Here is a 7353-nt window from a genome sequence, read left to right as displayed (position 1 = left end):
CATAAAGTTGACTTGGGAGCCTGAGTCCAGTAACGCTCTCGCAGGCAGGTATTCACCATAACTGGTCCTCACTTGAATAACAGCTGTCGCCAACATTACCCGATCCGGCATACTCGCTGCATGGCATGTGTGGTTGATGGTTGCGGATGAGCTGCAGCGGGGAAGGAAACCACCGGGTACTGGTGTAACAATGTGTGATGCGATCGACTGCGTACACGACATCGATCCGCTCTACACTTGGACACAGTATGCCCCTTACGCAAGCAATTTATGCATAAGGGCACCGATTTCACAAACTCGAACCTCTGTTCTACCGAAAGCGCCTTGAAAGTGGGGCAGACAGCTAAAGGATGTTCCTATGACTTGCATTTTTTGGCCGCTTTGCATCTGCAGCAACTAAAGCTGATTTTCTCCTGTCCATGTGTGGCTGCTTCATGTGGTTCATGCTGGTTGTGGCTCCGGATTTCGTCTTCAAACACGATGCTCCTTCCGCTGCTAACTGCTGAGACCTTCTATTTAAGGTTGTTTCGCAATCCTTCCATAATGGTAAGTGATCGTAGTCCAGTTGCTCTTCCCACTTGGATCGGGTGGCAGAGTCAACCTTTGTCATAACTATGTGTATTATAATGGCGTTTGTTATTTGCTTCTCATCGCCAAGAGATAGCAAAGAGTCATAAACAGCAGACAATTCATGGATCATCGCTCGTAATGAAGGTGCTGATGACTTTGGAATAGTTGGCAGCTCAAAAAGTTTAAATATCATGTTGAAAAATATCAAACATTTATTATCATAAACTTTTTTGAGACTTGCCAACGCTTTCGGGTAATTTTCATCCGACATCTGAAACGCTTTAACTATTCCCAGAGCCTCTCCAGATAGACAATTTACCAAATGGTTAAATTTCTCAATATCTGGGATATTTGGATCATTATGAACCAAGCTCTCAAACAAACTCATAAAATTTTTAAATTCTGAATATTCTCCCTTGAATTTCTGCAAATTCATTTTAGGGAGCCTTGAGCTGTGAGAAGCTACGAAAGATGTTTCGGCAATGGACGTTCTATTTTTGGCTAAAATATTTTTAATTATTGATTTCATTTCAACAATTATGTCCTCTAACTCCCCTCGGGCAATGTCGTCTTCATCAATCTCTTCAATGTTAGATTGGCATTTCATTAGCTTTTCACTATGTGAATTTAATATGTCGAGCCGACATTCCAATTCAATTGGATCTAACGACATGGTTTTTTCTAAAAGGCCCGTCTTTATTCGCAAAATACTATTTTTCGCTACCGTCCTTTGTCGTTTTAATGACTTTAAGTCTATCAACTCCTTACTTGGAGAGAGGTTGGCGATAGTTGGCTTTGGCTTGCTCATTTTTGTTTGTTTAAATTAAATTCCCGAAAAAACACCTTCAAAGGTTGGCAACAGGTGTATTAAGAATCGATAACAAAAACGAAAAAATATATATGTATATATCGATTCCCAAATATGCGAAAGCCAAACCAATAATAGCAATAGAGGTTGGCAACAAATATATTTGGAATCGGTTACGAAAAAGAGAAAAAATAATATCGATTCCCAAGTATACGAGAGCCAAACCGATGAGTTATGCAAAATGAGCAATAACACAGTTGAAAATTTAACGCAAAAAAATATTGTCCAGGAATTAAATTTGCGAAAACACGAGTTAATATGCGAAAGAACTGACCGAATTAAAATTTTAAAATTATGTGATTTACAAAAAAGTCGCACCTTAATGTAGGCAAATCCGCAATCCCAATATCCCTTCACATTCACTTCAATATGTAATAAGTATGTATATATACAAGTATGTATAACCATATGTATATATGTATGTATAAATAAGCGTATAATGTGAAATGGGAGAGCCAAAAACTGAAAGTGGTCGTTTGCAATTTTATTGTTGTTATTTTTTGTTTGCACCACTTTCAATAATTCGCACTCGTTACCTGAGGCGTCGGCTGTTTGCCGGCGTTCACGTCCCTTAGGCACAGAATGCAGCGGCAGCTCATTCCCACGACGACCTAAACAGCAGCGGATTGATTGCAGTAGCAATTTGACGGCAGCAACGACATGATGGCAGCAGCGGCGGGATGGCAGCAGCGGATTGACGGCAGCAGCGACGAGATGGCAGCAGCGGAGTTATTAGAGCAGCGGCGAGATAGCAGCAGCGGATTGATGGCAGCAGCGACGGGATGGCAGCAGCGGTTTTAAGCACAACGGTTTTAAGCTTACCGGTTTTTCCACTACGCGGCACTTTAAACAGTTTATAAAACTGTTTTTTTTTTAACTGCAATGTAATTATTATTGCTACTTTTTTAGGGCAAAAAAGTTTGAGTTTTTATTTGCGCCCACCACTGTACCGCATAAATAAATCAGCTCGTATACTTGTAAGTACCACATTTTTATTTCTTTAGTTATTTGGTGAATTTGTCACTTTACACTATATGTACGTATGTACGTTCACTTTTCTTCACTTTTTGATTTTTCTGCACATTATATTTATATATATTTTCACAGACTTCCACTGCACTTATATATTCTATATGTAAATGTATATYTTGTTATTTTTGTTACAGGTTTCACTGCACAGATATATGTAGATATGTATATATTTTTGTGTGGAAGGTTTTCACTGCACGCACTTCACATACATGTACGTACATATATATATATATGTATATATATGTTTAGATCTTTAATCAATTTTTTTTTTTTGTTGTTGTCAATAGCTTTTTTTACTTTTTATTTTTTTTAGCACTATCACTTAACCGTGAAACCGAGAAAACGAGAATCCGAAAACGATAATTAGGCAATTCGTTGCGAAAAGATATTTTTATACTGTATATATGTTAGTTATTTTAATTTTTTTTTTTAATCACGCTCAATTCCCTGCTCGGGCGCCCTGAAAATTCTCAAGAGTTTTTGAGAGACAAAATAGTCGGGACACGTGAATTCACTAAAATTAAAATTCAACCAATTGCCTGCACTTACGATACGGATATTGCTACGAAGAATTACCGACAAAAGAAAACGCATGCGATCTCGATTCCAGACTGATTACAATTATTTCTTTWTTTCAGTTCATCCAGTTACTTAGCCTAAGTCTTAAAACTAAGGGGATAGATCAGTTGGAATGGAAGTATACAGATATGTACAAAAAGAGGTGAGTAATTCACTTTGTTAACTTCTAGTAATAGATTAAGGTAAGTATATTTAACATTATTAGGCAAGTACAATGATAGGAAAACTTTTTAATTCAAATATAAAATGCATTTCAGAAAAGTAATTAATTTTAATTTCATTTTAGGTTGAACATATACATAAGTCGCTTGACGCAACAAATGTCATGCCAAAAAGTAAAAGTCTTCGAGTTTGACTTATACCCACACCTATATATTTAACCCAATTCTTAGAGGAAAAAAGCAACTTCCAGACCTTTTTTTTTGCATCGACACCACACAACATTTGCGCACCAAACTCTACAAGGGCACGATAAGCATTCAACTCATGTAACTTGAGAACCCACTTTTAACGCGGTACCGTGCATTTTGAGTATAAGTTATATAAACATGAAATTAAAGTTAAAGTTAAACTGTTGCATAATTGATTATATTATGAACTGGAAATATCCTTATTGTTTCAAGCAGTTGGTAGATTTCACAGGACTCTATTTCATATGACTTCAAGATTAGTGACCTAATGGCCACCGGCAGTAAAATAGTATTATAATACTTACATTTTACTCCGACCAGGGATTATACACCAACGTACTGATAGTAAGTAAGTTCTCTATACACTCAACAAAGAAAATAGATTTAGAGTTTTATGCATAAATATTTTTCGAGGTATGGATGCTAGTAGCTGAATAATGACGAAATTAATAGTATTCGTCGGAAATCACATTTCTATCTCTGATGAGTCGACACTACGAGCTTCCGAGGGAAGACTCTATGAAAGTTTTATGATCTTTGCGCGTTAGCCACGGCGAATAACGCATTCGCTGAGCTGTATAAGATATACGAAGACATTGACATTGTCAGCGAATTAAAAGACAGTGGCTCAGCGTAGCTGGGTGAAGTTGTCCGAATGGACGAAAACACTCCAGCTCTGAAATTATTCGACGCAGTACCCGCCGGGGGTAGCAGAAGAAGAGGAAGATCTGCACTCCGTTGGAAGAACCGATTGGAGAAGGACTTGGATTTGCTTGGATTATCGAATTGACGCCACGTAGCCAAAAGAAGAAGTAACTGGCGCGCTGTTTTTAACTCGGCTATAATCGCCATTAAAGAAGAAGAAGAAGAATGGTATGGAAGATATTCAAAGCCGAAAACTAGCTAAATCTTCTTCTGCTCTTCTGGTTATCAAATGCCAAAATGGAGTCTCCCTCTTTCACCTCTATATCCGCATTGAAAACCGAAACTTGAATGTGCAATCCAACGAAATTACTTCGAATAGTCAGTCGTTAGATTTTATATCATTCAATAAAGCCGAAACCACCTGACACACACAACTCATAACCTTCCTCTTTCGAATGTAAAATGAAATGAATGAAAAATGTTTATGGTTCTTGGTTGTGCTACCGGGAGGTAGCCAAATTAAGCCTTATGCAGCAACTCAAAGCAGATTCTTTCCCACCCTAACTGTCTCTGTCTTTTGAGTTGGAGCATTGGAACCCTTGCAATATGTCCTGACTCATACGGCTGAAGGCGGGGCATTCGCATGTATATTATACGTGTGTCTCATAATTCTCCTTCCATTTTCTGAAGGTGAAATCTTAAAGGTAGGTGCCATGTGATGACACAAAGTTAGTAGACTTTCGTTTACCTAGAATTAGGAGCTTTCCAGCATTAACACTACCCCAAAGTAACTATGTGGTATACTCGGTGTTACCTGTCTTCAAAGACCTGAGGTCTTTTCTTTTTTTCTTTTTTTCCATTGCTTCACACAACCCTTGAATGAGCTGAATGGTCTGAGCAGCTGAGATTTTGGTTCCCTTAAGCGATTTAACACGTATGTACATATGTATATATAATCCTATATGGCTTGGTACCCAGATTATATTAACCGAGTTACATCCTGAGAGTCGAATTGCCTGCTTGCATAACTTAATGAAATGGGATTTAGTATTGACATTAAGGAAAGCTTTAACCGTTGCTTGGCTACAGACTAGAAATTTATCGAATTTCAGGCTATAGCAGAACTTCTGTTACGGTCTGAAAAACTGAATTGTAGTCGTTTAGTTTTAAGCTATCTTCTGTGTATGGATTACTGCAGAAGAACACCGCTCCTGAGCTGGTTGATCGTAAGCTTTGTTTCATATTTCACTTGTATATGTTTTAGCCGGATGTCAAGGATAACCTCCAGAACTTTAATTTTCCATCGTGTATAACTTATCATCACCGACATCAGTAAGCCATACTGGCGTTATTGAATGCACCTTCCACGTTAATGAATGTCGTGAGGATGAATTTGCGTTTATCTTTCCATTATTATCTTTCCATTATCGTAGTTGTGACATATAGGGTGGTATCAACCCACTTTCGCTTTGACGTACGCATTCTGACTGAACTTCAAACGGTCGGAGTTGGTAGTTTTCCTTCTCACTTTGGTAACTATTTCTTGAACGAATACGAGAACGTCACTTTAGCTGGGTTTTATGGCAGTTTGGAAATGTATCGCATCCGATCGTGGAAAAGAGTTTATATACATATGTATATGTATATATTTTTTTTTTTTAATATTCATACCAATATGATATACTATACAATTAATTCCTTTATATTTTAACTTCTAACTTATGTGGTTTTTTCGACATAATCGACTAGAGCGGCATGTGCCTAAACACTACATTAAGCCTTTTGTAGTGCGCATCTGCATGAGCATTTACAATTCCTCTTAGCACCTTGTTTTGAAAACGTTGTATAATATTAATACTGCAATCATTCGCACATCCCCACAGTTGCGCACCATATGACCATACCGGCTTGATTATTGGCTTATAAAGAAGTTATTTGTTGTATATGGACAGATTTGACCTTCTCCCAATTAGCCATTACATTTTCGACGATTTCAGATTAAGTTCAATTCTTTTTATTTAAATATGCTCTTTCCAACGTAATCTAGCATCTAGCGTAATGCCAAGATATTTAGCTGTATGCAAACATGTAGAATACTTATGGGTTGATAAGTGATTCTTTTGTTTATAAGATTGAACATACATGAATACATGAACCGATTTACCACCGTTTAGTTTTATTCTCCATTTTCTAGTCCAACTTACTAAAGAGTTGATTGCATGTTGCAGGTTTAGCGCGGCTTTTTCTGTTGTTTTTTCTACGCATAGTATTGCGGTGTCATCAGCAAAAGTGGCATTCATACTGTTTGGTGCAAGCGGTATGTCTCTTGTATGCAGAATATATAAAAGTGGACCTAAGATACTTCCCCGAGGAACTTCTGCTTCAATTTCTTTTAGTTTAGAGAATTCATTTCCTTGTTTTACACGGAAAATTTTCTCGATGATATACGATTCAAAAAAGCACAATACTCAATCAGAAGACATGATTTTAGTTGCTGCATATGGTCTTTCCAAAATTTTTTTTTGCCGTACCACTTACGCTGCCTACTTGGCTACAGAATAAACGCAATGAGCTGTGTTTTGCTATTCCGAGATTGTGTTTGTGTCCTAACATTCGTCACTATTGAATCCCTTACGACCCAATTCGGTCACATATAAGGTCCAATTTGTTTTGAATCCATTCCTATACATCGGTAGCATTAGTCCTTCGTTTTTAACTTTGATCAATGTACCTGTCGACGAAAAAGTAGTGTTCTAAAGATACGAAGCCTACTATGCAGGTCCTTGACCTGGTCCTGCCTTTGGCATAAAGTAAGGTATAGGCATAGGATTACTGGATTAAGGCAATGCATTCAAACTTGAATTTTATTAGTCTGTCGATGAGATGCAAACACCACGCTTCGGTGGCAGTTAACCTGTGTGAGCATACATACAGTTAATATAATAGATGCTATTTTTTGTCAGCAGGAATTTTTTCAGCAACTGATAGTTTTGTCGGTTTAGCCATCATTTTGCAACAAAATTGGGCTATCTAGCGTCCTCCAATCTGTGGATCCCATCCCTGATGTGAGAATCCGGAGGGTCTGCGAAATACGCTTGAACAGCCATTATGACCTTTTCATTTGATGAAAACCACGCACACATTTTTTGAGAATCAAATGGAAGTCGCTGGGCGCCATATCTGGTAAATACGGTAGATGCTCCAACAATTCGAGCTTTAATGGACTTTAGCCATTGTCACAATGCTCTT

This window comes from Bactrocera latifrons, unplaced genomic scaffold (genome assembly GCF_001853355.1).
Source record: "Bactrocera latifrons isolate USDA-ARS-PBARC rearing strain unplaced genomic scaffold, ASM185335v1 scaffold_278, whole genome shotgun sequence".
Lineage (NCBI taxonomy): Eukaryota > Metazoa > Arthropoda > Insecta > Diptera > Tephritidae > Bactrocera > Bactrocera latifrons.
The sequence above is the reverse complement of the archived record's forward strand: the minus strand, read 5'-3'. Positions refer to the sequence as shown.